Source organism: Hylobates moloch, unplaced genomic scaffold (assembly GCF_009828535.3).
Source record: "Hylobates moloch isolate HMO894 unplaced genomic scaffold, HMol_V3 SCAFFOLD_2, whole genome shotgun sequence".
NCBI lineage: Eukaryota > Metazoa > Chordata > Mammalia > Primates > Hylobatidae > Hylobates > Hylobates moloch.
In genome coordinates, this window is record NW_026652277.1 from 27,560,857 (window position 1) to 27,581,808 (window position 20,952).

The 20,952-nt window shown below is 35.9% G+C and overlaps 1 protein-coding gene across 4 annotated transcripts in view; it reads right to left on the reverse strand.

Moving 5' to 3' along the window:
• Positions 1-20,952, reverse strand: part of TET2 (tet methylcytosine dioxygenase 2) — a 136,221-nt gene that overhangs the window by 73,165 nt on the left and 42,104 nt on the right. For all 4 annotated transcript variants that reach the window (XM_058432480.1, XM_032174558.2, XM_032174386.2 and 1 more), the window contains exon 2: positions 17,597-17,742. The gene's annotated coding sequence lies outside the window, so the exon portion shown is untranslated. The remainder of the gene's footprint in view (positions 1-17,596; positions 17,743-20,952) is intronic.

Consider the following 20,952-nt stretch of genomic DNA (forward strand, 5'->3'; position numbering starts at 1 on the left):
AGCAGAGTTCACAATTTGGATTTTCAATTGTCTCCTAGTCATCTGTACCTGTATGTCCGATAGGCACTTCAAATTCAACTTATCCAAAATGGAATTCATTGTCTTTCACTCCAAACCTGTCATCTATACTCCCCATTGGTGTGAGGGATACTATCATCCACCCAGTTACTTAAGAAGAAACCATGGATGTTTAATTCTTTCTTCCCTTTTAAAAAATAACCTATCAACCACCAAGTATTGATTCTATCTTCTTATTGTCTGTAGGACATATGAAAGCATATGAAAGTATTCTAAACCAGAAGAGTGATAAAGTTAAATTTGGTTCCTAGAGCTGTGAACTTTATTTCTTCTGCTAACGCCTAACTGCATAATGAATGACTTCCATAGCAGTACAGGTTAACAGGGAAATCGCTAAACTCTTTCCACATCCAAAATCACACAGGTATAGAGTTGCCATTGTGACCAATCTTTTCAGTTCCTTTTATGATCCCTTAAATACAGACACTGAAATGGAAGCCATAGCCAAAACAAACAGAAAGGGCTTTCCACTTGTCTTTTAAAACTCCCTCCTCCTTTCTCCTTCAATGTATATCCCAAAGAAACTATGCAATACGAACTCTTGTTTAAAATCTGTTGGCTATTCTGAAAGGACTTCAGATCATAGCAAATTCAATTTTCTACATTTCCAGTTTGAGTTATTCACTTTAGTCTCCCTTTGTACTTCAGAAGGAGAGTTCTCAGGCTTAAGGTTTTCATGTTTGTGCTAAAGAAATTTCTTGTGAAATTAAGTTTATTATCCAAACTAGAAACTCACAAGATGGTAAATCTTTGTCTTAATTTCCCCATATACCCAATATTAGTCCCTAAGATTTCAGATCTTTTTGAGAATCTTATAAAAGCAACTGGTCAGTCACCTCTTCTAGTAAAATTTATGTAAAATTTTCAGTGAGCTCATACATTTCCATATATTAATGTTTGGAATCTTTATCAGTTAAAGTTTTTTATATCTCTGAAGTTTCACTTGAAGAGTTCAACTCGAATTTGAAATGTAAAAACAAGTTTACTCCAAACTTGTTTTATATGACTTGGCTTATTTTTGTTCTTGCGAGACTGGCTGATAATTTATTCTCTCTTCTTGAAAGCCTGCTTGCTATTTTAAATTTCCTTGAAAGCAGTATCCAATATTAAAGGCATTTAAGAAGCTTATTTCCATCATGTTCATGAACAAAATCAGGCTGGAGGACTTGTAGACTAGCAGGAGCATATGAGCAGATATCTAAGCCCTCTTTCCAGTAAATGATTTAAACAGTCAAAGAAAAACAAAAATTAGAAAAGATCTCCCATTAGCACTAAAATACCATGGAATAGTGCCAGCTGAGAGGCAGAAAGTTTAAAGAATTTCTAGAGAAAATGCAGATGAATCCACATTAAAAGTCATCACTAAAAGCCCAGTCCCAGTCCCTCTTCTAAAGTCAGTTGTGGAGTGCTACAGAAAATAAGTAAAGACTGCTCCATCATCTCTTATTTGGAGGGCATGGGTTGTGGTAGACAAAACTAATAGGAGAGAGGGAGACTGCAATTGAAGCCCTCCACATTTGTACCATTTGAGGGAGACAGAGAAACACTAAACAGAAACTCAACAGTAGGTCACTGTCTGAGTTACATACTTGTGTAGCAGGCTCACCCTGACATAAGGAAGCTGTCTTCCCAACCAAAAGGTCCCCAGCATCAAGGACTAAAGGTGAAGGAGGCTTTACGAAACATGAGTGTGTCTTATTTAAACACAAAGCAGCCAAAGGCAGCAAAGCTGGGGAAAGGAAACATATACAAACTCAGCAAACAGAATGCTTATGGGCAGCAGGACCCTGGCGTCACTCATGGGGAAAGGGAGAGGTCCCAATGGGATAGAGCTGTTCCCCAACCAGATGGGCTGAAGCACTAAAAAAGAAAATCAGACATTACCAAACTATAAATCTGAACTAGAGGCCAAGACAAGTAAAAGACAACTACAAAGGGTGTGGGGTGGGGGGTGGGCATGACCTGATCTCTTAAGAACTACAAAGGGTGTGGGGTAGGGGGTGGGCATGACCTGATCCCTCTTTCTCTTCAATAGAAAAAAGTTTGTCAGTGATAACATTCTAAATGCTCCATTAAGATAATGTTTTGGGCTGGGTGTGGTGGCTCATGCCTGTAATCCTAGCACTTCGGGAGGCTGAAGCAGGTGGATCACCTGAGGTCAGGAGTTTGAGACCAGCCTGACCAACATGGAGAAACTCCGTCTCTACTAAAAATACAAAAAAATTAGCCGGGAGTGGTGGTGCATGCCTATAATCCCGGCTACTCGGGAGGCTGAGGCAGAAGAATCTCTTGAAACTGGGAGGCGGAAGTTGCAGTGAGCCGAGATTGTGCCATTGCACTCCAGCCTAGGCAACCAGAGTGAAAAACCCAAAAAAAGAAAAAAAAAAGACAATGTTTTGAACACTCTGAGAAAATTATAATTTTGTGGGTACAGATGAATCAGCCCTCCTTCAAGAATGTGTGAATAGGAGAACAAATCAGAATAGTACCTATTGGGTGGGGGGGGACTTCAATTAAAAGACAAAAATAAACATGTTACTTAATAGTAGAACAACACACTTTCAGAAATGATTTGCTTACTGTTCTTAGAAATAAATCTTAGACCTCATGTGCCTTATCCTGACAAAGAAAATTTTCTTAGGTATTCATTGAAACAACAGATAAATGATTAACTTGGAAAACAGGCTAAAATTAAGAAGTTAAAGAAAATATTGTTAGGTGACATAATTCCACAACAAAATATAAAGAAGATTTACAAGAAGTAAAAAACAAAATACTGCAAATAATAAAGCTAGTCAAGCGGAGAATAGGTTGAAGAGATTTTTATTCCTTTCTTTTCCTAAATAACTCTTTGTTCAAAGAAAGCAAAGCTTTGAAATAAGGAATTTCTGAAAATAATTGTAATATGTAAGCACCTCTCAAAATGCATTGGCTATAGCTATAGTATAACTAGAGTCTTAAAACTCTTTTATTGACAAAACAAAATAAAAACAATTAAGCATTCCAAATCACTAATTTAGGAAAACAAAGCAAATTTAAGCAAAGAAAGGAAAAGTAATTTTTAAAAATGAGAGAATTAGTTAATAACAAAATATACATAGTAGGCTTAATAAATCTAAGAGTAGGTTCCTTGGAAAATAATCTAGTGAATAGCAAAACTAAGGCAATTTAAAAAACTACATACACTAACTTAGTGTACACAGAGGTGCTGTACCTACAGATACAGAGAATATTTACATAGTAAAATGCTATGTATTTTAAACCAATAAATTAGAAAACCTAGAGTGAATGGTGTTCCAGGGAAATATATACTGCTAAAGTCATCTCAAGAGGAGACACAGAGCCTAAATAAACTTATACCTATGGAAAATATTCTTTAAACTTTTCAAATTATCCTGCAATTACACCCAGAGCCTATTGTTCCTGCAGATATTCTTTTCAATTTTCCGTCCAAGAAACATAACTCTTAACGTCATTTAAATTTTATAAAGCAAAGAAAAAGAAGGGAAAACTAACAGTTTTCTCTACTGGTAAATTATTCTTAGTTGAGAATACTTTTTTCTGTCAACTGTAGGCCTGATATTACATGATGTCTAATATTTTTAGGCAATAGTAGCTCATTCATTTAAATATCTATTAAGTACCTGGTATGCACTAAGGATTCAAGATTCTTGTCCCTGAGGAAGACAGATGCTTAAAACATTTTAAGAAAACAATGTAATTAGTTTTCTAATGTATGTATGTGTGTGTATATACATATATATATATTTTTTTGAGACGGAGTCTCGCTCTGTTGCCCAGGCTGGAATGCAGTGACACGATCTCAACTCACTGCAACCTCTGCCTCCCAGGTTCGCGAGATTCTCCTGCCTCAGCCTCCTGAGTAGCTGGGATTACAGGCACTTGCCACTACGCCTGGCTAATTTTTGTATTTTTAGTAGAGAGGGTTTCGCCATATTGGCTAGGCTGGTCTCAAACTCCTGACCTCAGGTGATCTACCCACCTTGGCCTCCCAAAGTGCTGCGATTACAGGCATAAGCCACTGCACCTGGCCAGTTTCCTAATAGATTATACATAACATCCTTTAGAAACATTAAAAAACAGGGGTGGTAGGAGACTAAATTTGCCTCGAAGAGTTTGGGATGACTTCACAGAGGCTGTATATTCCTTATTATAATTAAACAAAAATTATTTAAATATTTCCCAAGACATTTCCTCAAGGTTGTTAATAACAGCCCTGATTTGTCTTGGTATTACCTACTGTATGGCGGCATCAGTGCTATGTTAAGAATTTAGGTAGATGTGTTTCCCAAAGCCAGGCACTCCCTTCTGTGTAATGTAATGTACTGGTATACAAAATGTAATGTATTGTATACAAAGACCTTTGTCTGACACAAAGCACATTCAATTCCCAACCGATTACAGTATTGTTTAGAATATTTTAAAAAAAGAAAATATGACTTTTTTCCCGGTAAATACATAGCTTAAAACCCTCTCCTACTACTACTTCCTTTTCCAACTTTTGGTGCTTTGTTTATTCTAATGTAATTATATAGGCCAAATATGAGTCCACATAGCCAATGTAGGAATGGAAGTAACTCTTAGTAAAGCATAATCATATGGTGCTCTTTTACTTTTCTCCCAAATCTTATGTAAAAATGTTTTAAAGGAACCAATTTGAAATTGATAGCCCTTTCCAACTCTCTTAGTCACTAACTGAATGATAATCATTATTCATCCACCACACATTTATTAATTACCTACCATGTGCCAAGCACAGTGTTAGGAATCAAAATAAGAATAAGAGACATGTCCAAGTACTCCAGTCTTTCCAGTGACATTTCTTAAGACATTTAAAAATATTTGGCCAGGTATCCAATTATATTTGATAACCTTATTTACTCATACTCTGCCCTGTTCCAGGAAATGTTTGTATTTCCTGTTTTTATTTTGCCTGCTATATAGTTAACAGCCATTTCATGTTTTCACAATGAAATCTTTATAACATAGTGCATCCACTACTTTGTTGACAGCAATTATATTACAAAACTATAGAAAGAGTGGTACTTTCTTTTCATTAAATTATAAATAAACAAAAGGCAAGCCAGATATGAAAAGTAGGCATATGTTGCAAAATGAGGGCTCATTGTGGCCACTGAAGTTATGATGTTACTAAAAATACTAAGTGTCATTTAGAAGAGGCCTAAAAACGACTGCCTTTAAGGACAACAGAATTTCAGAGGAGAAAAATAATCACCAATGTATTCAAGAGCAATGAGTAATTTAAAACTGTTTCCTGTATTTGCTCAATAAAAACGTAATAAGTTATGAAAAAGATTAAAAAATAAAATTGTGAATTACAGATTTTTTAGGGTAGTATGTAGTAGTGGGAAGCGACCTAGGATTTAGAGGACCCGAAGGGTGAACCCAGCCTCTAGAAATTCACTGCTTCACTTTACAGCAGTTATCTCACCTCTCAGAGGCTCAGGCTTTTCAAAGGTGAAGGCTAGAAAAAAAGAGAACTAATTTGACATTCATATTATTTTCAGCATCAGTTATTCATTAACCAAGATAAATATATGTTATTTATCTACAGTTTTTGTAAGCCTTCTATAATAAGTTAAAGTATATTTAAGTATATTCGTAACTCAGGGAACTAGTTAATTGTATATATATCTGTGTTCACAATATGTCAAGGATTAGGAAGAAGATGAGGACGGGTCTTACCTCTAAAAATATGCAGAAATTTCCAAGGGCATGAAAACCTGGAAGACAGAACTTGGTAATCTAAAGATTCTGGACGGGCCGGGTGTGGCAGCTCATTCCCATAATTCCAGCACTCTGGGAGGCCGAGGCAGGTGGATTGCTTGAGGCCAGGAGTTTGCGAACAGCCTGGGCAACATGGCAAAACCCCGTCTCTATAAAAAATACAAAAAATTAGCCAGGGGTGATGGCATGCCCCTGTGGTCTCAGCTACTCTGGAAGCTGGGGTGGGAGGATCACCTGAGCCCGGGAAGTTGAGGCTGCAGTGAGCTTCAATCAAGCCACTGCACTGCAGTCTGGGCAACAGGAGTGAAACCCTGTCTGAAAAGAAAAAAAAAAAAAAAAAAAAGGTCCTGGATGAAGATGTTCTATTAATGATACCATTTTAACTGTATTGGCACTAATTGAATTCTAGCCTCAACTTGGTAACCTATTACTTTATACTTTGCTTAGTACAATCTATAATCTTAGCAGTCTTTAAAACCCCTCAGTAAGGTTAAGTTTAAAAAAACACAACTCTCACAAATAAGCAATCCACTTGTGGAACTGTTTGATTTAAATGTTAGCAACTGATAATTTTATTTATTAGAAGCTACAGTAATTGAGCACTGAAATGGGAACAATAGCAAGCACAGCACAAATGCACCCCCTATTGTATTATTTACTATCATACATGAAAATAAAATTATACTTTCCTTAAACTTTTTAGGAAACACCTTGCATTAGAGCAACTAAAATATATAAGCATGAACCACTCCAATAGAAAACAATTCCTAAATTATACATTTGTGGGGGAAGTGATGCCTTTTTTTGAAGAAGAGATAATTTTGTTTAATAGGTTAATTTATCCAGCTTTAAAAATGTATCAAGTATAACATTTCTAAATCGAACTCTTGATTTACAAGTATTTAAATGATTCAGACAGATAATTAAAGGGGATTCTCAGTCCTCAAGGGGTTGAAGGATTCAACAACATGGATTTCAACTGTGGTATTATCAAGTAACTCAAGATGTAATAATCTCAAGAACATAAACTTAAAACTTGAATATAAAACAAGACATAAGCACTCCAGTGAAGTCAATCTTTTTTTCTCATTTTGATTAAAAGTATGACCTGGGGCCAGGTTTGGTGGCTGAAGCCTGTAATCCCAGCACTTTGGGAGGCTGAGGCGGGCAGATCACGAGGTCAAGAGATAGAGACCATCCTGGCCAACATGGTGAAACCCCATCTTTACTAAAAATACAAAAATTAGCTGGGCATGGTGGTGTGTGCCTGTAGTCCCAGCTACTTGGGAGGCTGGGCAGGAGAAGTGCTTGAACCCGGGAGGCGGAGGTTGCAGTGAGCCAAGATTGTACCACCGCACTCCAGACTGGTGACAACGTGAGACTCCATCTCCAAAAAAAAAAGTGTGATCTGGGAGTTAAAATTAAACATATGCTCATATCAGACCCAGTTCATAGCAAAAATTCACAAATGGGATCTAATTAAACTAAAGAGATTCTTCATAGCAAAAGAAACTATCAACAGAGAAAACAGACAACCTACAGAATGGGAGAAAAATTTTGCAATTTATGTATCTGACAAAAGTCTAGTATCCAGCATCTATAAGGATCTTAAATTTACAGGGGAAAAAAAAAAAAAAAAAAACGAACATCCCCATGAAAAAGTGGGCAAAGGACACGAACAGACACTTTACAAAAGAAGACATACATGCGGCCAACAAACATATGAAATAAAGCTCAACATCACTGATCATTAGAGAAATGCAAATCAAAACCACAATGAAATACCATCTCACACCAGTCAGGATGGCTATTATTAAAAAGTCAAAAAATAACAGATGTTAGTGAGGTTGTAGAGAAAAAGGAACACTTATATGCTATTGGTGGGAATGAATGTAAATTAGTTCAACCATTGTGGAAGACAGTGTAGCGATTCCTCAAAGACCTCAAGACAGAAATACTATTCAACCCAGCAACCCCATTACTGGGTATATACCAAAGGAAAAAAAAAATGTTCTATTATAAAGACACATGCACATGTATTTTCACTGCAGCACTATTCACAATAGCAAAGACATGGACTCAACCTAAATGCCCATCAATAATAGACTGGATGAAAAAAACTGTGTTATATATACACCATGGAATACCATGCAGCCATATAAGAGAATAAGATCATGTTTTTTGCAGGGACATGGATGGAGCTGGAGGCCATTATCCATAGCAAACTAACACAGGAACAGAAAACCAAATACTGCATGTTCTCACTTATAAGTAGGAGCTAAATGATGAGAACACATAGACACACAGAGGGGAACAACACACACTGGGGCCTATCAGAGTGTGAAGGGTGGGAGGAGGGAGAGGATCAGGAAAAATAACTAATGGGTACTAGGCTTAATACCTGGGTGATGAAATAACCTGTACAACAAACTCCCATGACCCAAGGTTGCCTATGCAACAAACCTGCACATGTACTCCTGAACTTAAGGAAAAAAAAAAAAAAGTTAAAAAGAAGTAAGTCACTTGATGGTATGGAAAAAGATTTCCATAAATTTCCTTAGACTTAGAGGAGGGACTTGAAGAAACAAGATGGAAATTAATAAATTGTAAGTTAAAATCTCCAACATTTATTTAGAAAATCACAGTCACAAAGTGAAGGATAGTAGAGATTCATTTATCAGCTGCTTGCCTGAAAAAAAGACAAAAACTTTTGCGGACTGTAACTTCAATGTGATTAAATCGTATGCTCTTACTATCAAAAAAGCAAGTGTGCTTTGAGACTGTATTAATAGATGTGCAGTATCCAGGCAATTAGAAGAGTGCCCTATAAGGATGTGATCATGTTTAAGATAACAAACACCAAACTTTAATATTTAAGGGACCAGTAAGTTATAAATGAATCCAACATTCTTTAATAAAGAGAAGACCTAGAGTGACAGATTCTTGCTCAACTTGCTCTCAAATTTCTCTTTCTACAGTAAAACATTTATGTTTATCAATACTATTGGAATTAGAACACTAAACATATCCCTAAAGTTTCCAAATAGCTAAAACCTCACAACTCTCAACTTCAACACATTTAATTTTGGTAGGACACTTTAGTGAAAAAAAAAATGTAAGTATCAAATGTTCTACAAGTGTTAATTATAATTAAGTATCTCTGAGGTTCAAGCTCTAATATAGTGTAACTTCGCAAATGAGACTATCATGTTTTGACACTTGAAGTTCCAACTACTCAACTCCCACACTGATGTACCAGATCAGTGAGTTCCCAATTATTACCACAAGTATCCAATTAGGTGCTAGACTAGTCCTCTTAGGAATGCAGTAAAGAAGGTTCCTGCATGGTATGGAAAGGGAATGTTCATTTTTTCAGGCTACAAGGCATATTTTTTCCAGATGATAATAACAGCAATTTTGTAAACATTCTGATTCTCATAAATTTAGAAAACATTCTCTTGCCCTTATTTTCTGGCTACTGCTTCTTTCTCCATAACTTCCTTCTGTCTCCTTTAACTGGTATCAAATATTTGATGTTAGCATTTTATAACATATTTTAGTTTCTGACTTAGGTTAATTAAGAGAAATATCTTCCATATCATTATCAAAAGCTAAATTTGACAAAATATATTTTGATAGTTTTCCATTTCATAGGACAATGACACCTTCGTTAAATCAAAAAGCATTTATTTATATATTTTATTTATTTATTTATTTATTTATTGAGACAGAGTTTCACTCTTGTTGCCCAGGCTGGAGTGCAATGGCACAATCTCGGCTCACTGCAACCTCCACCTCCTGAGTTCAAGCGATTCTCCTGCCTCAGCCTCCCAAGTAGCTGGTATTATAGGCATGCACCACCACCACCACCCCCAGCTAATTTTGTATTTTTAGTAGAGACGGGGTTTCACCATATTGGTCATGCTGGTCTCAAACTCTTGACCTCAGGTGATCCACCCGCCTCGGCCTCCCAAATTGCTGGGATTACAGGAGTGAGCCACCACACCTGGCCCAAAAAACATTTATTAAATACTTACTATGTAGGCATTCACAGATGCTTTTCTACCTTGCTACTCTAGGAAGACCTACTAATAGAATAAATATCATAGTAATTCTAATTTTTCAAATGTCTAAAAGGTGACTCACTTTCAAAAAATAAAACTTTTGGAAAAACAGAAAGGGACAATTAAAATATAAATTGAAAAATAAAACTACTCTTCCTTGCCTTAGTCTGAAAGTGAGTAAAGGGAAAAACCTTTCAGAGACCATCTGGTTTTATATTTCATTAATGAATATATGATTTTATTTTGTTCTAAATGAAATACACTTGAAATGCCTAAATATTTAATTCTAAATTTGATGTGGGAAGTGTATTTACTTTCCTCTATAGCTATGGATATTAAGAATCACTTTTTACTCTTTGGTCATGGAACCTAAAGCTTAGAAGTCTTTCCTAAAATGCTCTCTGGAGATCTACAGTATTAGTTTTTCCCTGCAAGCCTGCACCCATTCTCAGCCGCAACACAAAGCACCTGGACAGCATTCTCATACATATGGCCTCCTACAAGAGCCTACATTCTAAAGTCCACTGACCACTTTCTGCTTCTCTGACAGTGAAAAACAGAACGCAACCAAAAACTGCTGGATATGAAAATCTATAATCAATGATAAACTTTTCATAATTTTCAAAATATTTTCTGTATTCATGTATTTCTCACTAAGGTCTTGAGCATGTTTAGTCATCAAAAATTATCACCTAATAGACATCAAATATCATTCACAACAGCTCTCAAACTTCTCTTTCTACAGTGAAACATTTATGTTCATCAATACTATTAGAATTAGAACACTAAACATATCCCTAAAGTCTCCAAATAGCTAAAACCTCACAAATCTCAACTGCAACACATTTAATTTTGATAGGATACTTTAGGGAAAAAAGGTAGGTATCAAATGTTCCACAAGTGTTACTTATAATTAAGTATCGCTGAGGTTCAAGCTCTGATATAACCTAACTTTGCAAATGAGATTATCATGTTTTGACACTTGAAGTTCCAACTACTCGACTCCCACACCTCTTCCTTCCACTTAATGGGCAAGTGCTGTATCTATTTTAAGAAGTAGGAAGAAGCTGCCAGTAGGGAGAGAGGGAAATAAAACATATGAAAAAGATCACAAAGTCAAACTGTTCTTTTAAATTATATGATTGAATGCCTACTATGTAACCAGATACTATGTAAAATATTAGTAATAAGAAGACAAGATACAGCCTTTGCCCTAGGAATTTCAGAATCTGCAAAGGAGACAAGCACAAACAAATGACTACCGTAAGTAGGATGTTTGAGGAACAACAGTGCCACAACAAATATTAAGCTTCCCTTATGAGAAATCTGAGCTGTGTAGTTAAGAGAAAAGGGAAGTTCATCAGGAGAGGAACAGCGGTAAAAAGGTTCAATGTGTAAAATATGATGTCATGGTAAAGATTTACAAATCTGAAGGGACAATATAGTAAGGAGGAATTTGAAGAGTGACCAGGAGACAGATCAGGAATATCAAGCATAGAGTTTGATCTACTTTCTGTAGGCTGATGGTTTTCTGTATTGAGTTCTTTAGATTCCTGGGTTCACAGAGCTATTCAGGGCCACTCTGAAGAGGGGATAAGTAGGTGTCCCCAAGAATTCTACATCACATCTATTTTTGCATTAACCAGATAAACTCCATTCTAATTGCAAAAACTTCAAGTGGTAAGGTTGGGGGGGGGGAAGCTTCCACCCCTTTAATAAAGTTTGAAATGGGTATCCATAAAAGAAAGGATATTAAGAAGGGGTATAGATGGTCAGATTTGCACTTAAGAGTGAGCATACAGAGGTACTTTAAACTGATCATCAGAAAAAAAAAAGAACAGAGGCAGAGGGAACAATTAGGAAATAATTTATGGAAGTGGTGAGATGACTCTGAAGAGTGAAAAGAATGGATATGTCTAAACTGTGTTTTGGGGTAGAGGTGGAAAAAAATGGTAGAAGTTCTTGGTCTACGAGTTGAATGCTCTCAATGCAATAGGAAGTGAGCAGGACTTAAGGAAGGGTATTGTGTGTGAGTGTGCACAAGTATGTGCACGTGTGCAAGTGGGGGTAGGAGTCAAGATCTTGAGAAGATGGTCAAAATATTTTAAGAAAAGTCCCCAAGACTCCTACCAAGATTCAAGGACTATACATGTCCTTGGTTGAGAATTACAAAATTGCTATGCACATAGACAACATTATAGTCAGCCCCCCATGGGTATTCATGGATTCCAGCATCTGTGGATTCAATCAATCACAGATCAAAATACTCAGAAAAAAAATGGATTGCTGTGTTTGTATTGAACATGTACAGATTAATTTTCTTGTCACTATTCCCTAAACAATACAGTATAATAACTACTTACATAGCATGCACATTGTAGTATTATAAATAATCGAGAGATGATTCAAAGTTTATGGGAGGGTATATGTAAATTATGTGCAAATACTGCACTATTTTATATAAGAGACTTGAGGATCCACAGATTTTGATATCCATGGGGGGTCCTGGAACCAATCTCCCACAGATACTGAAGGACAACTGTAATTATATGATCATAGATTCTTCTAGAACATCATTACTTGTTTTTCTAGTCTCTTCAATATTAAATGAGCTAAGAAAATCCATACTATTTTCACATTTTGAGAAAAATGTCTGGTCAGATTAACATCTGTAAAGATGAATAAATGTTTTTAGTGCCTGTATTTACACTGCAATTTTGTTTCAGAATACAAACTGTTTTCACTAAGACTCTTCCATTTCTACTTAAAAGATCCTGAGATCAATAGAGGCAGCTGATATTTCACCTTTTGATGAGGAAACTGAAACACAAGAATAGTGAAAATGACTTTCATAAGGTGCAGTCTATTTTAGCATGCTTTACTTGTTCTAAAATCAAAGGACACATCATGTGTGGATATGCATTAAATGCAAAAAACGCTACACAGCTATTTGTGAATTTAGGGATTGCCAAGGTTGTCAGAAAAATGCCACAAGAACATCAACAGTCTTGTTTAATTCAGTCTCTTGGGACACAGAGACTACTGAGACCATTCTGGGCCTTAACATATATGCAAGACACCATGTGTAAGAGTGGTTTTGCTTTCACATAGGTGAGTTATAACTTGTATCATACCATGTGGCATGTGTAACGGAGAAAGTAAAGAAGTGTATAAAGAATTGTAAAGCTACTGTAAATACATGTCTGCTCACTTGCTAGATAATTTTATTAGAATAAAAAACAAATAACTGATGAGTAGTAGAAAAATTGAAGAGTACAGTTTGAAGAGCACTGTATTATGATCTCTAAGATCTACTTTTTCTTTTACAATCCTGTGATTCAAAGAATAAACTGCTCAGGCTTGCTAGAACAATGACTATGGATTTTAGTTCATAAGAATGACCTGTAAGGAAGTAACAATGAAGTCTTAAAGTCTAAGTATTGACTTAAATTTGAAGAGAAATCAGGAGCCAGATCAGGAAAATCAAGCAAAGAGTGTGATTTATTTCCTGTAGGGTGATGGTTTTTTGGGCCAATAAGAAAAGCTATTTTTCTTTTGAAAGATAAACAGAAAAATAGTACAACAGTAGAAATATCATTCCTCCTTAAACTACTGAAGAGATAAAAAGATAACATTGTAAATCAGGAAACTTCAACAATGACTAAAGGTGGGAGAAAGTGATTAATTAAATCAAGAAGACTGAAGCTTCTAAACCAGTTAGATCTGTTTCATGAGAAAGGATAAAATGTGTCCATGTTAATTAGAAAAATGGCTACAACAGAGTGCTAACAGGCAAGTCAAACCTTCTAATCCTATTCTCTACAAGCAAGCTGGCGAAATACAAATCACTAATACTTTTTTATTTTTTTTTATTAGCAAGAGGAGAGTCTCAATATGGAGACCTGGGCTAGACCAAGTTACCTAATAGCTAGAGGCATGGCTGTAAAGTCATGTAACATCTCTGGGTATCCTTTTTCCTTCCACAAAATGAACTAATTGGACTAGCTGATGTCTAATGGTTCCAAATCAATAATGTTTTGATTCTCTGTCTCTCCAACTTGTTCTAAAATTATAAAATTTGAATAGCAAACAATTTTTGTACTATGTTAGTATTACATGGATTTAATGCATAGTAAAAACAGCTCTTAGAAACTTAATTCAGCCTATATGACAAATATCAAATGAACTTTAGTTGCCTTAAGAATATCTGCATCTGATTGTCTTAACTGACTCATGCTGAATTCAAACTCATATGTCCCAACTTCCCTATTTCTTTTAATACCAACATGTAATTAATCATTTTGAAAATTTTAGAGAAATCCTTGACTCCTCTCTTTTACCTCTTATGTGCAGTCAGCAAATAAATCCTCATTTTTCCTTAAAATATATAAAATCTAACTTCCCTTCTCTCTTAACAAAATCCATTTTCAATTTATCTCCTAAATTACTCCAACTACTGCCTCCATTTCCTTATTTGTTTAAATTTGTAAAAATAACGATATTGCTAAATACAAGAATTCACCTTTCTACTCATCTGCTCTAATTGTTCCCCAATATTTTCAGGATAGCATGCAATCATCTTTAGCTTGACTTTAGGATTTTACAAAATTTGGCCTTACCCCGCTTTTCCATCTTCTATTTGCCAACATGAACTCTATACAAGGTCGCCTTTTTCCTGCTTCCCACTTGCTCTCTGCCTGGCCCATTCCTGCCCTAAAGGCCAACATTCTTATTTCACTCCATTTCATGCTGTTCCCCCTCCACTTCTCTCCACTAGGATGTCATTCTTTGTTATCGATCCCAATTCTTCCCATCCTTCAGGATCCAGGCCACGCCCTGTCACCTTCCTTTGTGAAGCTTCCTCTGTTATAGTCCAGATGGACCTTGTTATTCAACTTCCAAAGTTCTTGTCCATATCACTTACTTAAGTGTATGTGTAAATATTTACTGATGTATAAGATACTGTGATTCTTTTTAAATCACTCTGCATAAAACCTTTTACTACTCCAGGTCTTTTGGCTGTTCTCCACTACCTGCAATTCCTTCAGATAACTTCATAGCTTGTTTCTATACCTTTATCAGATTTTTATTTAAGACATAATCTTCTCTTGAAGCTGCCTTACTTGACTACTATATCTTCAATTACTACCTAACCCTGCCACTCAATTTCCTTTTTCTGCTTTATATTTTTATACTTAGCACTTCTTTGTATTTAGTATATTATACATTTTATTTTGTATGTGTCTGTCTCTTACTCTAACAGATTCTAAGCTCAACAAGGGAAGAGATTTTTGTCTCTTACTCATTAATGCCACTCTAGTTCCTAGAAGAGTGTCTGGTTGGGAGGCCGAGGCGGGCGGATCACGAGGTCAGGAGATAGAGACCACGGTGAAACCCCGTCTCTACTAAAAACACAAAAAATTAGCCGGGCGTGGTGGCGGGCGCCTGTAGTCCCAGCTACTTGGAGAAGCTGAGGCAGGAGAATGGCGTGAACCTGGGAGGCGGAGCTTGCAGTGAGCCGAGATCGCGCCACTGCACTCCAGCCTGGGCGACAGAGCCAGACTCCGTCTAAAAAAAAACAAAAAAAAAAACTTAAAAGCAACATTAATAAAAGTGGTTAATAATAAAACAAATACCAATATAAAATTGAGAACTTACTATATGTTGGGCAATGTACAGGTAATGCATAAAATAATCCTGTTATTATCTATTATTACCTACTTTCTACTTTGCCATACAAAGCAGGGCTTACAGAAGTTAAATAATTTTCCCAAGAACACATTCCTAATAAGTGTACTAAAAATAAACTCTAGGCTTATTTGCTATTGAAAATATGTCAAGGGCTGAGCTTATCCAACTGTAAAAAACTAAATGCAAAACAAGATTTTTGAGGAGATATGAGGGAAGAACTCCTCAGAGAGCTACCTGTAAAACCTTTTCCCTCAGTGGCTAATATTTTAATTTGTTGTCTTTTTTTGTGTGTGTGTAAGTTATCTTACAATTTTCCATAAACTTCTGCACTTTATTCCTTACCCAGGCTTAATGTTCAAGAAGAGAAAATCTTCTGACTAATGTTATGACTTCATTAAGGAGTAAAAATTCCATCTTAAAAATGCGTTCTCAGTTCTCACGTAAAAGACAAGAGCAGAATGAGTGGTCACAGTTCTCACAGAGTGAGGTAAAGCAATCATCAAGGGAGGAGGGGAAAAGTAAAGAATGCTTTATTCATAATTACCTAAGATTTTCCAGCATGAGAGGGGAAAGAGGAAGTCTATTTTCAGTGACAATGATTACTCTAAAAATATTAACATGCAAGGGGAAAATTCTCATTCTGAGAGTTACTACTATACTGAGTTCTCTTTCCCTCACAGAGTGACTTAAAATTCCCAAGGTAGAGAGGTAACCTAGACAGATGTGATTGCCCTGTGTCTTGAAAATGGCAACATCCAGGAATCATGGGAGTTCAACTGAGGACACACTGGAAAGGATTTCTCAGCACCAGGACAGTCTCTAAGAAGTATCAAGTGGCAGAGTGGATACTTATATCCTCAGGTGTCTGCAGTAAGACAGAGATTAGAGCTATACAGGCTTATTAGAAGATTTGTTATGCTGAATGCATAAACAAGATTTAGTGAAACTGAAGCTGAATTACCTACTAAAAGGGTTATAGACAAAAAAAAGCCTAATTCTTCCTTTTTTCTATCGAATCCAGATTCTCTCCTGCAATGTCTCTACAATTTTAACTGTCTTATATAGTACAGGCAAAGTTATATATTGTAGAATTCATTCTCATCTTCATCTTAAACATTTTAGACAAAAATATATTAGTCCCTTACTTCTACACATGCACATATGAGAAAATGGTCTGACAACCCTTAGGTTGGGACACTCAGCAGGTCATGGCATTCAGAGCAAATTGATTTTTATTAAGATAATTATAAGAACATGACTAAAAAAGTATTTTGTGTCTCCCTTTTTCTTTTGTATTTTCAGAAAATCATATGAACTGGGCCTGGGGGCATGCACCTGTAATCCCAGCTCCTTAAGAGGCTAAGGCACGATGGTGGCTTGAACCCAGGAGTTTCAGAGCAGCCTGGGCAACATAGCCAGACTCTGTCTCTATCCATTAAAAACAAACCATATGTAAAATCACATAGCTGCTCCTGAGATCTGCCATTCCATAATTTAGTTCTCTGCTAGTTCTATGGCACCAAATTGTCATAAGACTGACTAGCCAGGTGCAGGAGGTACTCACTTTTCAGATCAGCAAGTAACCACAAATACCATTTATTTGGTCCTTAACAAGATTGAGACAAGTGGCTACAAGTGAAGCAAAATGGAGGCGATAAATACTGTAACAACTGGTAATAGATATCACATTTTCTTATGTTTATAGTTACATTTGAATAATCCTTACCTCTTTTTAAAAACTCCATAGACATTGAGAATTGATAAAAATCTATCTTTCTCCAGAAAAATACAGCTATACATAAGTCAGCACACAACTTTAGCAAATTCACAAATCTTAACAATCTAATCCATGTGTCCTAAGCATAGACAATAAAGAAAAGTATTTGAAAGGGTGCAGGGTAACTTGGAGTTGAAGTTTGGGAGAGAGATTAACCATTAAATTAGGAATAAATTCATACTTGACAAACAAGCATCAACTGTCTCCACTGTCTTACCAGCAGCTCAGTCCCTTACTGCTCTTCCTGGATCATGTCCTATTGGCTGCTGCTGAGCCCATCTCCTGCTTCCAAGCGTCGTAACTCAACAGGAGCAAAGGCAAGTAAACAATCTTGAGAGGGTGTGCTGCTGAATGTTTGCCAGCCTAGAGAAGACAGAGTTTGAACATTTTTAAGTTAGCAAAAAGGAACAGGGTATATACACCTGATATAAAGAGATTAAAAGGTTTTAGATACCTATAATTGGATATTTCCATTACACTGTGGCTGTAAAAAATCTTAGAGGATCTTTCTCAAAGCAATGACGCTCTCAAATGTACCATAATACAATTCTAATGTCTGTAGAACACTTTGCAATGCCCAAAGCATCTTTAGTCTTCACATCTTCACTGCAATAATCAATGAGGCTTAAGAGCCAGTGGCTTATATTACTTCATCTGTTGAATCCAGTGGTTCACAGTGTGGCTTACAAGAGCATCACCTAGGTAAGAAGCTGAGGATTTTGCTCAGAGATTCTGACTTGTTGAGCTAAGAGGAAACTTTATTCTCCAGGTGACTTTAAGATGAAGTCAGGATTGAGAATCATTAAGTCTCTGTACTTCATGAGATGTGGCACTAACTAAGCTCAGAAATAGCAAGCATTCATTCAGTATATGCCATGTCAAGGTAATGTGCTAAGTGCTATGGAAAAGGTAAAACAGTATAACATGTGGTCTGTGTGCTCAAGGGTTTTAATTTAGCTGGAGAGATTGGACATATACTTTAAAAGGACCACCTAATAAGATACCTACTTTAAAAACATAACCCAAGTAAGACTTAACTGGTCAAAGATGTAGTAAAAATATTGGGTGCTACAAATAAGTGGAGAAGACATGCACTGATATAAGGGAGTAGGTTGAAAACATGAGAGAAGTCCACTGAGTTCCAAGGGCAGAGAGAAAAGAGGAATGCGGAGAAAGCATTGTTTTGAGGCAAAGATACAGCTGCAGCAAATTGGAGGAGATTAAAAAGCTCTCTCTGAAGAGTGTCTACAAAGGAGCACAAGAAGACTTTGGAAAGACCGATTTGAAACAGAATCTAAAGAGTTTTGATAAAATGGCTAAAGGAGTTGGTCCATTGTCCTAAATATATGGAAACAGTATTGGAATATCCTGAAATAGTATCTGGAATAGTATCGGACGCTGTTGAAGCTCAGGTTCCAGGGGTTCTTGGTAAATGCCAGACACTATGCTAGATGCACTACATATGTTACCTCTTTTAACACTCAAAAAAATCTGGTGAGATCATTATTATTATCATTATCATCATTATTATTATTCCCATTTTACAGAGTAAGAAGGGAGGTCTCTTAATTTTTTCTCAAAGTCACATGCCTAGAAATAGTAAGCTGAGACTGGGACATGTTGCTTCTTTAGAAACATGGCATCATAAAAGCCATACGTTAAGATTTAAGGGGTGTTTTGAGATATAATTCACATACCATAAAATACATCCTCATAAAGTATATGAGTCAGTGGGTTTTAGTATATTAAAAAAACTTATGCCACTGTCACCTATCATTACTATCAAATTCTACAATATTTTCATCACTCTGTCCCCCTCCCCCCAAAAAACGCAGTACCCATTAGGAGCCAGTTTTCATTCATTCCTCCCCTGGGCCTTGGTGATCACTAATCAACTTTCAGTCTCTATGTGTTTTCCTATTTTGAACAACTTTATATATATATAAAACCATACAAAATTTGGCCTTTTATGTCTGGTTTCTTTCACTTAGTGTAATGTTTTTAAGGTGCATCTGTGTTGTAGCATGTGTCTGTACTTTATTCCTTTGTATGACTAACACTCTACTGTTTTGATATACCATATTTCCTTTAGCTATCAATGATGAACTTTTGGGTTACTTCCACTTTTAGCCTCATAAGTAATGCTTCTTTGGATATTCATTTCAAACTTTTTAATTGTGATAAAATATATGTAACAAAGTTTGCCATTCAAACCATATTTAAGTATACTATTCTGTGGCAATAAGTACATTCATATTGCTGTGCAACCATCACTGCCACCCATCTCCAGAACTTTTTCATCTTCCTAAACAGAAATTCTATACTCATTAAACAATAACTTCCCATTTGCTCCTCCTCCAGCCCCTGGCAATCATTATTCTACTGTATGCCTCTATGAATTTGACTATTCTAAGTACCTCATATAAGTGGAATCTTATAATATTTTTCCTTGTGTGATTGGCTTATTCCACTTAGCATAATGTATACAAGATCCATCCATTTCCTAGCATGAGTCAGAATTTTCTTCCTCTTTAAGGTTGAATAATAGTCCATTGTATGTCTATACCACATTCTGTTTATCCATTCATCCATCTATAGGCATTTGGGTTGCTTCTACCTTTAGGCTATTGTGAATAATGCTGCAACAAACATGGATATACAATGTTCATAAGTTTTTGTATGGGCATATGTTTTCAATTCTCTTGAGAGTGGAATCCCTAAGAGTGAAACTACTGGGTCTTATGGTAATTCCATGCTTAATCTTTTGATGAACTGCCAAACTGTTTTGCAAAGTGGCTGCACCTTTTTACATTCCACTAGCAATGTGTCAGGGTTCCAATTTTTCCACATCCTCACTAACATCTGTTATTGTATGTTTTAAAAATTATATCCATCCCAGTGAGTGTGAAGTGGTAGAAGATTTAGGTGTTATAAATAATCATATGCAAGATATTGGCTTATTGCAGTACTCAAGTATAAGCAATAGTTGGAATGAGAGGGTGGCAGAATAAATGAAATAAAATGATCAAACAGAAATATTACTGATAAAGAAATGAATGGCATTTAGTAACATTTTAAATGTAAGGAGAAAAAAGAAATTCAATTATAGTGATAAAGCTTTTGAGTTTGGTTGTCTGGAAGAATGATGCTATTAATCAGATAAATAGATAATTCTAGAAAGGAATCTGAAATGAGAAAATAAATTCTTAACATGATGCATTTGAAAAAACTTATGTATTCCAAATAAATATTCATCAGGCAGGTGAAGTACAGGAGGTCAGGGTTGGAGTCAATAGGCTATTTCATTTTTCTTTTTAAAGAAATGATCAAAGAAACATTATTAAGATTAGAAGAGGGTTATTGCCTGTATATGATTACACTCTTAAATTTGAGTTCAGCAACTGACAAACCAAACATTGAGGAAGGCAGAGGAGTTTTACCTTCTGTTTTCCGTTTGAAATAGTAAAACAAAACTTAAAAGGTAAAAAATATATCTTTATTAAGCTTCATAGAACTTATTTTTATCAGAATTTGAGTTGGTATCACATTTTTAACTATAACAAGGTGGTGCTC